Source organism: Dendrobates tinctorius, unplaced genomic scaffold, assembly GCF_039654945.1.
Source record: "Dendrobates tinctorius isolate UK_male_01 unplaced genomic scaffold, ASM3965494v1 ptg000331l, whole genome shotgun sequence".
NCBI lineage: Eukaryota > Metazoa > Chordata > Amphibia > Anura > Dendrobatidae > Dendrobates > Dendrobates tinctorius.
In genome coordinates, this window is record NW_027361997.1 from 2,320,479 (window position 1) to 2,339,659 (window position 19,181).

At 43.1% G+C, this 19,181-nt stretch overlaps 1 protein-coding gene across 3 annotated transcripts in view; it reads right to left on the bottom strand.

The window, feature by feature from the left end:
* LOC141074233 (uncharacterized) overlaps window positions 1-17,618 on the bottom strand; it is an 83,346-nt gene extending 65,728 nt beyond the window's left edge. For 2 of the 3 annotated variants that reach the window (XM_073561819.1, XM_073561817.1), the window contains exon 1: window positions 7,623-8,406. The gene's annotated coding sequence lies outside the window, so the exon portion shown is untranslated. Of the gene's footprint in view, window positions 1-7,622; window positions 8,407-17,473 lie in introns of those variants that run through there. The other variant, XM_073561818.1, reaches the window with a different exon arrangement.
* Window positions 17,619-19,181: the final 1,563 nt, after the last annotated feature.

Consider the following 19,181-nt stretch of genomic DNA (forward strand, 5'->3'; position numbering starts at 1 on the left):
TTGGCCGAATTTGCTTTAAATAATAGAGCTAGTTCTGCCACTTTGATGTCTCCTTTTTTTGTAACTTTGGGTTTCATCCTCGATTTTTTTCAGGGCAGGTGGAGCCCTCTGCCTGCCCAGCGGTTGACACTGTGGTGGAGAGAATGCACCAGATCTGGGACCAAGTGGTGGATAAGTTATCTCTCTCCCAGGAAAAGGCCCAGCGGTTTTCCAACCAACATAGGACCATTGGTCCCCAATTTAAGGTTGGTGATATGGTGTGGTTATCATCAAAAAATATTGCTATGAAGGTGGCTTCTCCTAAGTTTAAGCCTAGATTTATTGGACCTTACAAGATTTTGGAGATTATTAATCCGGTCTCTTTTCGTTTGGCTCTTCCTGTCACATTTAAAATCCATAATGTGTTCCATAAATCTTTGTTGAAGAGGTTTGCTGAACCTGTTGTTCCGGGGGTTGCACCTCCAGACCCTGTATTGGTTGAAGGTAACATGGAATATGAGGTAGAGAAAGTACTGGATTCCCGTCTGGCTAGATGGAGACTCCAGTATTTGGTTAAGTGGAAGGGTTATGGTCAGGAGGATAATTCCTGGGTCTCTGCCTCTGATATTCATAGTAACATAGTAACATAGTAATTAAGGTTGAAGGGAGACTTTAAGTCCATCTAGTTCAACCCATATCCTATCCTAACTTGCCCTAACATGTTGATCCAGAGGAAGGCAAAAAAAACCCATGTGGCAACAGTAAGCTTCACATTGGGGAAAAAAATTCCTTCCCGACTCCACATACGGCAATCAGACTAGCTCCCTGGATCAACGCAATATTAAGGAGACTAGTGTATATACCCTGTAATATTATACTTTTCAAGAAAGGCATCCAGTCCCTTCTTAAATTTTAGTAGTGAATCACTCATTACAACATCATATGGCAGAGAGTTCCATAGTCTCACTGCTCTTACAGTAAAGAATCCGCGTCTGTGAGTATGCTTAAACCTTCTTTCCTCCAGACGTAGAGGATGCCCCCTTGTCCCCGTCACAGGTCTAAGAGTAAAAAGATCATTAGAAAGGTCTTTGTATTGTCCCCACATATATTTATACATTGTAATAAGATCACCCCTAAGCCTTCGATTCTCCAAACTAAATAACCCCAAGTGTAATAACCTGTCTTGGTATTGCAGACCCCCTAGTTCCCTAATAACCTTGGTCGCTCTTCTCTGCACCCGCTCCAGTTCAGCTATGTCTTTCTTATACACCGGAGACCAGAACTGTACACAGTATTCTAAGTGTGGTCGCACTAGTGACTTATATACAGTGCCTACAAGTAGTATTCAACCCCCTGCAGATTTAGCAGGTTTACACATTCGGAATTAACTTGGCATTGTGACATTTGGACTGTAGATCAGCCTGGAAGTGTGAAATGCACTGCAGCAAAAAAGAATGTTATTTCTTTGTTTAATTTTTTTTTAAATTGTGAAAAGTTTATTCAGAGGGTCATTTATTATTCAACCCCTCAAACCACCAGAATTCTGTTTGGTTCCCCTAAAGTATTAAGAAGTATTTCAGGCACAAAGAACAATGAGCTTCACATGTTTGGATTAATTATCTCTTTTTCCAGCCTTTTCTGACTATTTAAGACCCTCCCCAAACTTGTGAACAGCACTCATACATGGTCAACATGGGAAAGACAAAGGAGCATTCCAAGGCCATCAGAGACAAGATCGTGGAGGGTCACAAGGCTGGCAAGGGGTACAAAACCCTTTCCAAGGAGTTGGGCCTACCTGTCTCCACTGTTGGGAGCATCATCCGGAAATGGAAGGCTTATGGAACTACTGTTAGCCTTCCATGGCCTGGACAGCCTTTGAAAGTTTCCTACCGTGCCGAGGCCAGGCTTGTCCGAAGAGTCAAGGCTAACCCAAGGACAACAAGGAAGGAGCTCCGGGAAGATCTCATGGCAGTGGGGACATTGGTTTCAGTCAATACCATAAGTAACGTACTCCACCGCAATGGTCTCCGTTCCAGACGAGCCCGTAAGGTACCTTCACTTTCAAAGCGTCATGTCAAGGCTCGTCTACAGTTTGCTCATGATCACTTGGAGGACTCTGAGACAGACTTGGTTCAAGGTTCTCTGGTCTGATGAGTCCAAGATCGAGATCTTTGGTGCCAACCACACACGTGACGTTTGGAGACTGGATGGCACTGCATACGACCCCAAGAATACCATCCCTACAGTCAAGCATGGCGGTGGCAGCATCATGCTGTGGGGCTGTTTCTCAGCCAAGGGGCCTGGCCACCTGGTCGCATCCATGGGAAGATGGATAGCACGGCCTACCTGGAGATTTTGGCCAAGAACCTCCGCTCCTCCATCAAGGATCTTAAGATGGGTCGTCATTTCATCTTCCAACAAGACAACGACCCAAAGCACACAGCCAAGAAAACCAAGGCCTGGTTCAAGAGGCAAAAAATCAAGGTGTTGGAGTGGCCTAGTCAGTCTCCTGACCTTAACCCAATTGAAATCTTGTGGAAGGTGCTCAAGATTAAAGTCCACATGAGACACCCAAAGAACCTAGATAACTTGGAGAAGATCTGCATGGAGGAGTGGGCCAAGATAACTCCAGAGACCTGTGCCGGCCTGATCAGGTCTTATAAAAGACGATTATTAGCTGTAATTGCAAACAAGGGTTATTCCACAAAATATTAAACCTAGGGGTTGAAGAATAATTGACCCACACTTTTATGTTTAAAATTTATTAAAATTTAACTGAGCAACATAACTTTTTGGTTTGTAAGATTTATGCATCTGTTAATAAATCCTGCTCTTGTGTGAAGTTTGAAGGCTCTAACTTATTTGCATCTTATCAAACCTGCTAAATCTGCAGGGGGTTGAATACTACTTGTAGGCACTGTAGAGGTAAAATTATGTTCTCCTCATGAGCATCTATGCCTCTTTTAATGCATCCCATTATTTTATTTGCCTTTGCAGCAGCTGCTTGACTCTGGCCACTAAATGTGAGTTTGTCGTCCACCCATACACCCAGGTCTTTTTCAGTGACTGTTTTGCCCAGTGTTTTACAATTAAGCACATAATTATACAACTTGTTCGTTCTACCCTAGTGCATGACCTTACATTTATCCCCATTAAAGCTCATTTGCCATTTATCAGCCCAAGCTTCTAGTTTACATAAATCCTCCTGTAATATAAAATTGTCCTCCTCTGTATTAATTACCCTGCAGAGTTTAGTGTCATCTGCAAATATTGAAATTCTACTCTCTATGCCCCCTACAAGGTCATTAATAAATATGTTAAAAAGAAGCGGGCCCAAAACTGACCCCTGTGGTACCCCACTGCTAACCGTGACCCAGTCCGAGTGTGCTCCATTAATAACCACCCTTTGTTTCCTATCCCTGAGCCAGCTCTTAACCCACCTACACATATTTTCCCCTATCCCCATTGTTCTCATTTTATGTATCAACCTTTTGTGTGGCACCGTATCAAAAGCTTTTGAAGCTTTTGAAAAGTCCATGTACACCACGTCCACTGCATTCCCTTGGTCCAGTCCGGAACTTACCTCTTCATAAAAGCTTATCAGATTAGTCTGACAGGAACGGTCTCTTGTAAACCCATGTTGATATTGGGTCATAAGGTTATTCTTCTCCAGATACTCCAGAATAGTATCTCTTAGAAAACCCTCCAGGATTTTACCCACAGTTGAGGTTAAACTTACAGGCCTATAATTTCCAAGTTCAGTTTTTGTCCCCTTTTTGAATATTGGCACCACATTTGCTATACGCCAGTCCTGTGGCACAGACCCTGTTATTATGGAATCTTTAAAGATTAAAAATAGTGGTCTATCAATGACTGTGCTTAATTCCTGCAGTACTCAGGGGTGTATCCCATCCGGGCCCGGGGATTTGTCAATTTTAGTGATTTGTAGACGCCGCCGTACTTCCTGCTGGGTTAAGCAGGTGACATTTAATGGAGAATTTTTATCCCTGATCATGTTATCCATCATGGGATTTTCTTGTGTAAATACTGTTGAAAAAAAGTCATTTAGCATATTGGCTTTTTCCTCATCCTCATCCACCATTTCACCCAGACTATTTTTAAGGGGACCAACACTATCATTTTTTAGCTTCTTACTATTTATGTAGTTAAAGAATATTTTGGGATTATTTTTACTTTCTCTGGCAATGAGTCTCTCTGTCTCAATCTTTGCTGTCTTGATTTGCTTTTTACAGAATTTATTTAATCTTCTGTATTTATTTAATGCCTCATCACTACCTACTTGCTTTAATTCTCTAAATGCTTTATTTTTATCTCTTATTGCGCCCCTTACAGCTCTATTTAGCCATAGTGGTTTCCTCCTATTTCTCGCATGTTTATTCCCATACGGTATATATTGTGCACAGATCCTATTCAGGATGCTAATAAACGTCTCCCATTTTCTTTGTGTATTTTTATGTCTCAGGATATCGTCCCAGTTAATTGCACCAAGATCATCTCTCATCCGTTGGAAATTTGCCTTCCTGAAGTTTAGTGTCCTTGTAACCCCTCTACTACACATCTTATTAAAGGATACATGAAAACTTATTAATTTGTGATCACTATTACCCAAGTGACCCCCAACCCTTACATTTGATATGCGGTCTGGCCTGTTGGATAATATTAGGTCTAGCAGTGCCCCCCCTCTTGTTGGGTCATGCCAAAAGATTGGTGCGTGCCTTTCATCGGGCTCACCTTGATCGCCCTGGTGGAGTGGTTGAGGGTTCGGAGACCCCTTCTCAAGGGGGAGGTACTGTTGTGAGTTCATTTTCCCCTTCACTACTGAGGCCCGAGGAACTCCCTCTTCTGGTGAAGAAAGGTAGTGAGCCTGATTGTCAAACGCCTGGGGCTGATGATGATGACTGGCTGAGTGGAGTTAATGACTGGATATAAGGCTGCCGACGCCCTTCTGGCCTGCGGGTGATTTCTCTGTGGACTTCTAGGAAACCAGTCTGATTCCTGCTCATCTAAAGCTAAGATTTCTGCTTTGCCTTTTTGCATTAGTGTTTTGTTTTCCTTGCTTTTCTGGATTCTGCCATTCCCTGCTGGGGTTAGCTGAATCTCCTTTTGCCTGTTGCTCTGTCTTCAGAATATTCCTGAGTACTGACATAGCTTTTTTGAAGCCTAGCGTCTTCAGGGCCTTTTTTACTGTCAGTTTGTTTGCTCTTATTTTCATAGGGTTTTTCACGGATTGCAGACAGCAGCCTTCCTGTCCTTTCCTATCTAAGCTAGCGTGGGCCCCATCTTTGCTCAGTCTATCTTTCTGTCTGTGTTTTGTTCTTTCTTCTTGCTTCACCGTCATTATATGTGGGGGGCTGCCTTTTACTTTGGGGTATGCTCTGGGGCAGTTTAGATTTCCCTTTCTGTCTTTAGGCTATGTAGTCCTCCGGCTGTGATCGAGGGGCCTAGGGCATCGTAGGAGCCCCCCACGGCTACTGCTAGTTGTGTTGATAGGTTCAGGGGTCTGCAATCCGATAGCTGCCAACTTCTCTGGTTTTCTGGACTTAGCTAGCATTTCTATTTTTGCCTCCTACGGTGACTCAATCATAACATGGGACACTATGGGATCGTCAAGTTCCCACAGGGGATTTACCCAAGCCAAGGCCTCCCCCTCCAGGTGGGATACAATAAAAGCCACTTTTGCCTGGTCGGTGGAATATTGCAGTGGAAGGAGTTCAAAGTGGAGTTGACACTGGTTCAGGAACCCCCTGCAAAGTTTGTGGGCCCCTGGGTGGCTTGCCGAGATGAGGCGGTGGGTGAGGCAGATGAATAGAGCCAGGGTCACAGGATGCTACCTGAACAGTAGCCACGGCTGCTGATTGCAAGTTATGCAGGCAGTCGTCTATCGAGGCCATATAACACAACATGCGAGCCTGTGTGTCTCGTTGTTGGGTAAGGTCCTGCTAGAGGCCCGCAAGCTGGGTAGCATTATCCGGGTCTGCGGCTTGTAACGAGGTCAGGTGAGACTCCATAGTTTGCATAAAGGTCATGATGCGCTGTTGATTCTCACGCAAGGGAGTCAGCTCCTTCTGGGTGGAGAAGGCGGTACCGGCGGGGTCCATGGCCTGGTTACTCTGTGATGCCTCAGAGAGGCGAGTACTGGAGTGGACCCTCTATACCGTGGAACTTACCTACCCCTGGGTGAGCTGACCTAATGAAGACCGACCCCTATACACGGTTCATCAGGGGCAAGCTCAGAGGTATCTTGGACCACAGTAGCCAATACTGAGAGGGGTGGCTCAGGTAGTGAATGGGGAGTGAGATAGAGAGAGGCCGTGGAAGAACGGTGGACGTGAGCGTGCAGGAGACAGGAGTACGGATCCAGGGAGGACGGACGGACCCAGGAGGAACACTGGAGGAAGATGTCAAGGCAGGACTCCAGTGGAGCTGAAGCGGGAGATAACTGCAGAGAGAGTGATAGAGGAGAGAGGTATATACTGCCAGAGTAGCGCACAGGAGAATGGGCATAGAGGATACAAACAGGGCAGTGTAACAGGGCACAGGTGCACGGGATGCTGGCAGAGCAGAGTTCAAGGGTACAAGCATACAGGAGCGCAAGCACACTAAGCAAGGAGCTATATAATAACCAGGCACCTCCGCTTAGGGGAGGTGGCCTAAAATACCTTATGCCTTACCCGGATTGGTTGTCAAGGATTTCCGGGTCAGGGTATCTGGGGGCATAAAACGCTGGATAGATATGCGCCTGCCCTCTAAGGATCCCCAGGGAGCATGCGCAGATGCCAGGAAAACCCAGCAGAGCGCGTGACTGGAAGTCGGGAGGAAGCACGGCGGGGCCGAGCGAGGACAGCACACTGGAACACAGGAGCAGAGCCGGAGGAGCCATTAGCAGCAGAGGAAGAGCGGGCAGCAGCGGACCAGGCAGAGGACCGACAGGCAGCGGCAGGCACAGCAGCGGAAGCGGCAGGCACAGCAGCGGTAACAGTGAACAGTTTTTGTCTTCTCATTAATCTGCTTGTCTATTGTCCTGTAGCCCATTCCAGCCTTGTGGAGGTCTACATTTTTTTCTCTGGTGTTCTTAGGCAGCTCTTTAGTCTTGGCCATGGTGGAGGGGTTGGAGTGTGATTGAGTGTGTGGACAGGTGTCTTTTATACAGGTAACAAGTTCAAACAGGTGTAATTAATACTGGTAATGAGTGCAGAATAGGTGGGCTTCTTAAAGGAAAACTAACTGGTCTGTGAGAGCCAGAGTTTTTGCTGGTTGGTAGGTGATCAAATACTTAATTCCTGCAATAAAATGCATATTAATTATTTAAAAATCGTACAATGTGATTTTTTAGTTTTTATTTTTAGATTCGTTCTCTTACTGTTGAAGTGTACCTACAATAAAAATTACAGACCTCTCTATTCTTTGTAGGTGGGAAAGCTTCCAAAATCAGAAGTGTATTAAATACTTATTTTCCCACTGTATGTGTGTGTGTATTTATTTAAATATATACACACACACATATACAGAACCTAATATCACAGATGCATCATTTATACATCACAGGTAAACTAAGATCTAGGAGCAAGCAAAATACACGTTCTAAAGCAAACAATAATATCAAATTCCAGCTTCCAACCCACCTGAAGTCACAATAGTGTCCTCTTTCCCTGTAGTCGCATGACCATCAGACTGGCCGACAATACAACTGCAGATTTGTGTGCATCCCTTATGGGCAACGCCAGCAAGAAAGCAACTTCCGGCACTCCTATTGTCAGAGAAACATTCAGAATGTAAGAGCATGTTCACATGTTGCAGCTATTCCTTCTGGATTAGCGGCGTAATTATCAGCAGCGTGTTACAGTCTAATTACAGCTTCTAATTCACAAACTGTAGAAACTTTAAGTCGTGCAGATATTGTATGAGCAGGCTGTGAATTCTTTCTGTGGATTTCAGCCATTGCACTGTATAGAGGGAAATCCACAATGAAAATGTAACGCATGCTGATTATGCTAAGAATCCATGACAAAAACCACTCCAGAATGTGCAGATTCCTCCAGTCACCTGTAACTGTACTCTTAGGGTATGTGCACATGTTGCAGATTAGCCTGCATAATTTTCAGCAGAGAATCTGCACCTCTTGGCAGAAAACGCAGGGCAAACCGCTTGCGGATTTCATCCGGAATTGATGCGGATTTTAATGCGTTTTTGCTGTGCGGATTTGTAGGTGGTACTGGGAATGGATCCTGTCTGTGAACTTTCTCCCTTGTGTCTCTGGGGGGGGGGAGAGAGACCACTGAGGAGAGGGAGAGAGAGAGCCTCTGGGGAGAGGGAGAGAGAGAGCCTCTGGGGGAGAGAGCCTCTGAGGGGAGAAAGAGAGAGTGCCTCTGGGGGGGAGAGAGAGAGAGCCTCTGGGGGAAGAGAGAGAGAGAGAGAGCCTCTGGGGGAAGAGAGAGAGCCTCTGGGGGGGAAGAGAGAGAGAGAGCCTCTGGGGGAAGAGAGAGAGAGAGCCTCTGGGGGAAGAGAGAGAGAGAGCCTCTGGGGGAAGAGAGAGAGAGAGCCTCTGGGGGAAGAGAGAGAGAGAGCCTCTGGGGGAAGAGAGAGAGAGAGCCTCTGGGGGAAGAGAGAGAGAGAGCCTCTGGGGGAAGAGAGAGAGAGAGCCTCTGGGGGAAGAGAGAGAGCCTCTGGGGGAAGAGAGAGAGCCTCTGGGGGAAGAGAGAGAGCCTCTGGGGGAAGAGAGAGAGAGAAAGCCTCTGGGGAGAGGGAGAGAGAGAAAGCCTCTGGGGGAGAGAGAGAGCCTCTGGGGAGAGAGAGAGCCTCTGGGGAGAGAGAGAGAGAGCCTCTGGGGAGAGAGAGAGAAAGCCTCTGGGGAGAGAGAGAGAAAGCCTCTGGGGAGAGAGAGAGAGCACCTCTGGGGGGGGGAGCCTCTGGTGGGAGAGAGAGAGAGAGCCTCTGGGGAGAGAGAGAGACTCTGGGGGAGAGAGAGAGCCTCTGGGGAGAGAGAGAGCCTCTGGGGAGAGAGAGAGAGAGCCTCTGGGGAGAGAGAGAGAAAGCCTCTGGGGAGAGAGAGAGAAAGCCTCTGGGGAGAGAGAGAGAGCACCTCTGGGGGGGGGAGCCTCTGGTGGGAGAGAGAGAGAGAGCCTCTGGGGAGAGAGAGAGACTCTGCTGGCAGAGAGACTCTGCAGAGACAGAGCCTCTGGGGGGGAAAGAGAGAGAATATATGAGCCAGACTGAATACGCTGCAGCGGATCTGCTAAGAGAATTGACATGCTGTGGTAAAAAACCGCTGCAAATCTGCACGGATTTTTCGGCAGCATGTGCACAGCAATTCTTAATTTACCATTGACTAACACTGCCTGTGCACTATACTGCGGATTTGATGTAATTCTGAGCGTCTAAAAACGCTGCAGATCCACATCAAAATCCGCAAAGTGTGCCTATAGCCTTAGGGTACGTGCACATTGCGTCTTTTTTCAGGCATATTCCGCCTGGAATCCATCTTAAAAATTGTAAAAAGAATGAACATGTGAACTTGGATGTCAGGACCACTTGCTGTGTGTATGTTCAGGCTTTTTCAGCTTCTCTTAAAGGCTTCAGGCATTGAAAACCGTGAAGCAGCTAAACAGTTGCTTGAAATATCTTTTAGTGGTTTCTACTTGGAAACATGGAACAGGAAAGAAAAATATCCAGCTGGCGGAGATGGCTAAAAAATAACCTTTATTATAAACCTTAAAAAATAGGCAATGACATGGTAGTGGAGACTGTCACACCGTTAGGTCAGATGGACGCGTTTCAACCTAAATCTTAGCCATGTTCTGACCTAATGCTGAAAATGGCCACAGTTATGAGGTAGATACAAGGTATGTGATTGAACAGGCAATTAAAAATCATTTGGATATTCAAATAAAAAAAGGTAAAGAAATAAAAAAAAAAAAAAAGACACACAAAAACAAAAATAAGAAAAACCCTTTGAGAAACGAAACAAAAAATAATCAGTAAAATAATCAATATTGCTTTATCAGATCTTGTCTTGCATTAAGACCATTTAACATAAACATCCAATAAGACTCGCGGTTCAAAAGCTTTTGTTGTATGTTACCTCCTCTCAGCGGATTATAAACCTTCTCAATACTGCAGAATTTAAAATGGGTTAAATTACCTCCTTGTGTGCTTGCAAAATGTCTTGAGACTGCAGAGGCTGTGAACACTTTAGGGTTAACCGCATCAGATAACTACAAGTCGTACAACCTAAATACAATGTTGGGTACAATGACCAGTAATCCCCAATATATAGCCCCCCGACATTGATGTCTTACAGTCTGTCCAAGGCTCATCATAAACCCCAGTATATGCTAGTAAACCAGGGCGCCCCCCACAGGTCAAAGAGCGGTATTCATCAGTCCCCAGGATGACCAGGTAACCAGAAAAAAGTAGTATAATACCAGAGCTCTGTGTATATGTGAATACGTACATACATGTGGTTACATACATTACTGTGTACATACATGAGGTTACATACATTACTGTGCACATACATGTGGTTACATACATTACTGTGCACATACATGTGGTTACATACATTACATACATTAGGTTACATACATTACTGTGCACATACATGAGGTTACATACATTACTGTGCACATACATGAGGTTACATACATTACTGTGCACATACATGTGGTTACATACATTACTGTGCACATACATGTGGTTACATACATTACTGTGCACATACATGTGGTTACATACATTACATACATTAGGTTACATACATTACTGTGCACATACATGAGGTTACATACATTACTGTGCACATACATGAGGTTACATACATTACTGTGCACATACATGAGGTTACATACATTACTGTGCACATACATGTGGTTACATACATTACATACATTAGGTTACATACATTACTGTGCACATACATGAGGTTACATACATTACTGTGCACATACATGAGGTTACATACATTACTGTGCACATACATGTGGTTACATACATTACTGTGCACATACATGAGGTTACATACATTACTGTGCACATACATGTGGTTACATACATTACTGTGCACATACATGAGGTTACATACATTACTGTGCACATACATGAGGTTACATACATTACTGTGTACATACATGTGGTTACATACATTACTGTGTACATACATGTGGTTACATACATTACTGTGTACATACATGTGGTTACATACATTACTGTGCACATACATGAGGTTACATACACTACTGTGCACATACATGTGGTTACATACATTACTGTGCACATACATGAGGTTACATACATTACTGTGCACATACATGAGGTTACATACATTACTGTGCACATACATGAGGTTACATACATTACTGTGCACATACATGTGGTTACATACATTACTGTGCACATACATGAGGTTACATACATTACTGTGCACATACATGTGGTTACATACATTACTGTGCACATACATGAGGTTACATACATTACTGTGCACATACATGAGGTTACATACATTACTGTGCACATACATGTGGTTACATACATTACTGTGCACATACATGAGGTTACATACATTACTGTGCACATACATGAGGTTACATACATTACTGTGCACATACATGAGGTTACATACATTACTGTGTACATACATGTGGTTACATACATTACATACATGTGGTTACATACATTACTGTGCACATACATGTGGTTACATACATTACTGTGCACATACATGAGGTTACATACATTACTGTGCACATACATGAGGTTACATACATTACTGTGTACATACATGTGGTTACATACATTACATACATGAGGTTACATACACTACTGTGTACATACATGAGGTTACATACATTACTGTGCACATACATGAGGTTACATACATTACTGTGCACATACATGAGGTTACATACATTACTGTGCACATACATGTGGTTACATACATTACTGTGAACATACATGTGGTTACATAAATTACTGTGCACATACATGAGGTTACATACATTACTGTGCACATACATGAGGTTACATACATTACTGTGCACATACATGTGGTTACATACATTACATACATGAGGTTACATACATTACTGTGCACATACATGAGGTTACATACATTACTGTGCACATACATGAGGTTACATACATTACTGTGCACATACATGTGGTTACATACATTACTGTGCACATACATGAGGTTACATACATTACTGTGCACATACATGTGGTTACATACATTACTGTGCACATACATGAGGTTACATACATTACTGTGCACATACATGAGGTTACATACATTACTGTGTACATACATGTGGTTACATACATTACTGTGCACATACATGAGGTTACATACATTACTGTGCACATACATGTGGTTACATACATTACTGTGCACATACATGAGGTTACATACATTACTGTGCACATACATGAGGTTACATACATTACTGTGCACATACATGAGGTTACATACATTACTGTGCACATACATGTGGTTACATACATTACTGTGCACATACATGAGGTTACATACATTACTGTGCACATACATGTGGTTACATACATTACTGTGCACATACATGAGGTTACATACATTACTGTGCACATACATGAGGTTACATACATTACTGTGCACATACATGTGGTTACATACATTACTGTGCACATACATGAGGTTACATACATTACTGTGCACATACATGAGGTTACATACATTACTGTGCACATACATGAGGTTACATACATTACTGTGTACATACATGTGGTTACATACATTACATACATGTGGTTACATACATTACTGTGCACATACATGTGGTTACATACATTACTGTGCACATACATGAGGTTACATACATTACTGTGCACATACATGAGGTTACATACATTACTGTGTACATACATGTGGTTACATACATTACATACATGAGGTTACATACACTACTGTGTACATACATGAGGTTACATACATTACTGTGCACATACATGAGGTTACATACATTACTGTGCACATACATGAGGTTACATACATTACTGTGCACATACATGTGGTTACATACATTACATACATTAGGTTACATACATTACTGTGCACATACATGAGGTTACATACATTACTGTGCACATACATGAGGTTACATACATTACTGTGCACATACATGTGGTTACATACATTACTGTGCACATACATGAGGTTACATACATTACTGTGCACATACATGTGGTTACATACATTACTGTGCACATACATGAGGTTACATACATTACTGTGCACATACATGAGGTTACATACATTACTGTGTACATACATGTGGTTACATACATTACTGTGTACATACATGTGGTTACATACATTACTGTGTACATACATGTGGTTACATACATTACTGTGCACATACATGAGGTTACATACATTACTGTGCACATACATGTGGTTACATACATTACTGTGCACATACATGAGGTTACATACATTACTGTGCACATACATGAGGTTACATACATTACTGTGCACATACATGAGGTTACATACATTACTGTGCACATACATGTGGTTACATACATTACTGTGCACATACATGAGGTTACATACATTACTGTGCACATACATGTGGTTACATACATTACTGTGCACATACATGAGGTTACATACATTACTGTGCACATACATGAGGTTACATACATTACTGTGCACATACATGTGGTTACATACATTACTGTGCACATACATGAGGTTACATACATTACTGTGCACATACATGAGGTTACATACATTACTGTGCACATACATGAGGTTACATACATTACTGTGTACATACATGTGGTTACATACATTACATACATGTGGTTACATACATTACTGTGCACATACATGTGGTTACATACATTACTGTGCACATACATGAGGTTACATACATTACTGTGCACATACATGAGGTTACATACATTACTGTGTACATACATGTGGTTACATACATTACATACATGAGGTTACATACACTACTGTGTACATACATGAGGTTACATACATTACTGTGCACATACATGAGGTTACATACATTACTGTGCACATACATGAGGTTACATACATTACTGTGCACATACATGTGGTTACATACATTACTGTGAACATACATGTGGTTACATAAATTACTGTGCACATACATGAGGTTACATACATTACTGTGCACATACATGAGGTTACATACATTACTGTGCACATACATGTGGTTACATACATTACATACATTAGGTTACATACATTACTGTGCACATACATGAGGTTACATACATTACTGTGCACATACATGTGGTTACATACATTACTGTGCACATACATGAGATTACATACATTACTGTGCACATACATGTGGTTACATACATTACTGTGCACATACATGAGGTTACATACATTACTGTGCACATACATGAGGTTACATACATTACTGTGTACATACATGTGGTTACATACATTACTGTGTACATACATGTGGTTACATACATTACTGTGTACATACATGTGGTTACATACATTACTGTGCACATACATGAGGTTACATACACTACTGTGCACATACATGTGGTTACATACATTACTGTGCACATACATGAGGTTACATACATTACTGTGCACATACATGAGGTTACATACATTACTGTGCACATACATGAGGTTACATACATTACTGTGCACATACATGTGGTTACATACATTACTGTGCACATACATGAGGTTACATACATTACTGTGCACATACATGTGGTTACATACATTACTGTGCACATACATGAGGTTACATACATTACTGTGCACATACATGAGGTTACATACATTACTGTGCACATACATGTGGTTACATACATTACTGTGCACATACATGAGGTTACATACATTACTGTGTACATACATGTGGTTACATACATTACATACATGTGGTTACATACATTACTGTGCACATACATGTGGTTACATACATTACTGTGCACATACATGAGGTTACATACATTACTGTGCACATACATGAGGTTACATACATTACTGTGCACATACATGAGGTTACATACATTACTGTGCACATACATGTGGTTACATACATTACTGTGAACATACATGTGGTTACATAAATTACTGTGCACATACATGAGGTTACATACATTACTGTGTACATACATGTGGTTACATACATTACTGTGCACATACATGTGGTTACATACATTACTGTGCACATACATGAGGTTACATACATTACTGTGCACATACATGAGGTTACATACATTACTGTGCACATACATGTGGTTACATACATTACTGTGCACATACATGAGGTCACATACATTACTGTGCACATACATGTGGTTACATACATTACTATGCACATACATGAGGTTACATACATTACTGTGTACATACATGTGGTTTCATACATTACATACATGAGGTTACATACATTACTGTGCACATACATGAGGTTACATACATTACATACATGAGGTTACATACATTACTGTGCACATACATGAGGTTACATACATTACTGTGCACATACATGTGGTTTCATACATTACATACATGAGGTTACATACATTACTGTGCACATACATGAGGTTACATACATTACATACATGAGGTTACATACATTACTGTGCACATACATGAGGTTACATACATTACTGTGTACATACATGTGGTTTCATACATTACATACATGAGGTTACATACATTACTGTGCACATACATGAGGTTACATACATTACATACATGAGGTTACATACATTACTGTGCACATACATGAGGTTACATACATTACATACATGAGGTTACATACATTACTGTGCACATACATGAGGTTACATACATTACTGTGCACATACATGTGGTTACATACATTACTGTGCACATACATGTGGTTACATACATTACTGTGCACATACATGAGGTTACATACATGACTGTGCACATACATGTGGTTACATACATTACTGTGCACATACATGTGGTTACATACATTACTGTGCACATACATGAGGTTACATACATGACTGTGCACATACATGTGGTTACATACATTACTGTGCACATACATGAGGTTACATACATGACTGTGCACATACATGTGGTTACATACATTACTGTGCACATACATGAGGTTACATACATGACTGTGCACATACATGTGGTTACATACATTACTGTGCACATACATGAGGTTACATACATGACTGTGCACATACATGTGGTTACATACATTACTGTGCACATACATGAGGTTACATACATTACTGTGTACATACATGTGGTTTCATACATTACATACATGAGGTTACATACATTACTGTGCACATACATGAGGTTACATACATTACATACATGAGGTTACATACATTACTGTGCACATACATGAGGTTACATACATTACATACATGAGGTTACATACATTACTGTGCACATACATGAGGTTACATACATTACTGTGCACATACATGAGGTTACATACATTACTGTGCACATACATGTGGTTACATACATTACTGTGCACATACATGAGGTTACATACATGACTGTGCACATACATGTGGTTACATACATTACTGTGCACATACATGTGGTTACATACATTACTGTGCACATACATGTGGTTACATACATTACTGTGCACATACATGAGGTTACATACATTACATACATGAGGTTACATACATTACTGTGCACATACATGAGGTTACATACATTACTGTGCACATACATGAGGTTACATACATTACATACATGAGGTTACATACATTACTGTGCACATACATGAGGTTACATACATTACTGTGCACATACATGTGGTTACATACATTACTGTGCACATACATGAGGTTACATACATTACATACATGAGGTTACATACATTACTGTGCACATACATGTGGTTACATACATTACTGTGCACATACATGAGGTTACATACATTACATACATGAGGTTACATACATTACTGTGCACATACATGAGGTTACATACATTACTGTGCACATACATGAGGTTACATACATTACATACATGAGGTTACATACATTACTGTGCACATACATGAGGTTACATACATTACTGTGCACATACATGTGGTTACATACATTACTGTGTACATACATGAGGTTACATACATTACATACATGAGGTTACATACATTACTGTGCACATACATGTGGTTACATACATTACTGTGCACATACATGAGGTTACATACATTACATACATGAGGTTACATACATTACTGTGCACATACATGAGGTTACATACATTACTGTGCACATACATGAGGTTACATACATTACTGTGCACATACATGTGGTTACATACATTACTGTGCACATACATGAGGTTACATACATTACTGTGCACATACATGAGGTTACCACATGTATGTACACAGCAATGTGCACCACATACATATACAGTACAGCAATGTCTAGCAGTTCTACAGCCCTAACCTACCTATGGTAGCGATGTCCCGGAAGGGGCGGGGCCTCCATAAGCCCAGTGAAGACCCGATAGCAGGAAGCGGCGCTTTGCTGATTCTGCAGCTGCTGGAGCCTGGAGAAGAGAAGCGGGAAATGAGGGGCTGCACCATGGAGCCGTTTGCGCAGAGGACCCAGGGGCTGCACCTTGTAGCCGAGTGAGGAGAGCCCCGAGGGGCTGCACCATGGACCCTGGTACAAATGGGAATGGAGACACAGGACTCGGTGTGTGTGTTCCGAGGATGTATTTTGGAAAGGGGTTGATGTTACTTGAGAGGGTCTGCATAGGGAACGTGATGAGGGGCTGTGCGGGGAACTGGGAATGATGATGATGAGGGGCTGTGCGGGGGGGATGATGATGAGGGGCTGTGCGGGGATGATGATGATGAGGGGCTGTGTGGGGATGATGATGATGAGGGGCTGTGTGGGGATGATGATGATGATGATGAGGGGCTGTGCGGGGATGATGATGATGAGGGGCTGTGTGGGGATGATGATGATGATGAGGGGCTGTGCGGGGATGATGATGATGAGGGGCTGTGTGGGGATGATGATGATGATGAGGGGCTGTGCGGGGATGATGATGAGGGGCTGTGTGGGGATGATGATGATGATGATGATGAGGGGCTGTGCGGGGATGATGATGATGAGGGGCTGTGCGGGGATGATGATGATGATGAGGGGCTGTGCGGGGATGATGATGATGATGATGAGGGGCTGTGCGGGGATGATGATGATGATGAGGGGCTGTGCGGGGATGATGATGATGATGAGGGGCTGTGTGCGGGGATGATGATGAGGGGCTGTGTGCGGGGATGATGATGAGGGGCTGTGTGCGGGGATGATGATGATGATGAGGGGCTGTGTGCGGGGATGATGATGATGATGAGGGGCTGTGTGCGGGGATGATGATGATGATGAGGGGCTGTGTGCGGGGATGATGATGATGATGAGGGGCTGTGTGCGGGGATGATGATGATGATGAGGGGCTGTGCGGGGATGATGATGATGATGAGGGGCTGTGCGGGGATGATGATGATGATGAGGGGCTGTGTGCGGGGATGATGATGATGATGAGGGGCTGTGTGCGGGGATGATGATGATGATGAGGGGCTGTGCGGGGATGATGATGATGATGAGGGGCTGTGCGGGGATGATGATGATGAGGGGCTGTGCGGGGATGATGATGATGATGAGGGGCTGTGTGCGGGGATGATGATGATGATGAGGGGCTGTGTGCGGGATGATGATGATGATGAGGGGCTGTGTGCGGGGATGATGATGATGATGAGGGGCTGTGTGCGGGGATGATGATGATGAGGGGCTGTGTGCGGGGATGATGATGATGAGGGGCTGTGCGGGGATGATGATGATGATGAGGGGCTGTGCGGGGATGATGATGATGATGAGGGGCTGAGCGGGGATGATGATGATGAGGGGCTGAGCGGGGATGATGATGAGGGGCTGTGCGGGGATGATGATGATGAGGGGCTGTGCGGGGATGATGATGATGATGAGGGGCTGTGCGGGGATGATGATGAGGATGATGATGAGGGGCTGTGCGGGGATGATGATGAGGGGCTGTGCGGGGATGATGATGAGGATGATGAGGGGCTGTGTGCGGGGATGATGATGAGGGGCTGTGTGCGGGGATGATGATGAGGGGCTGTGTGCGGGGATGATGA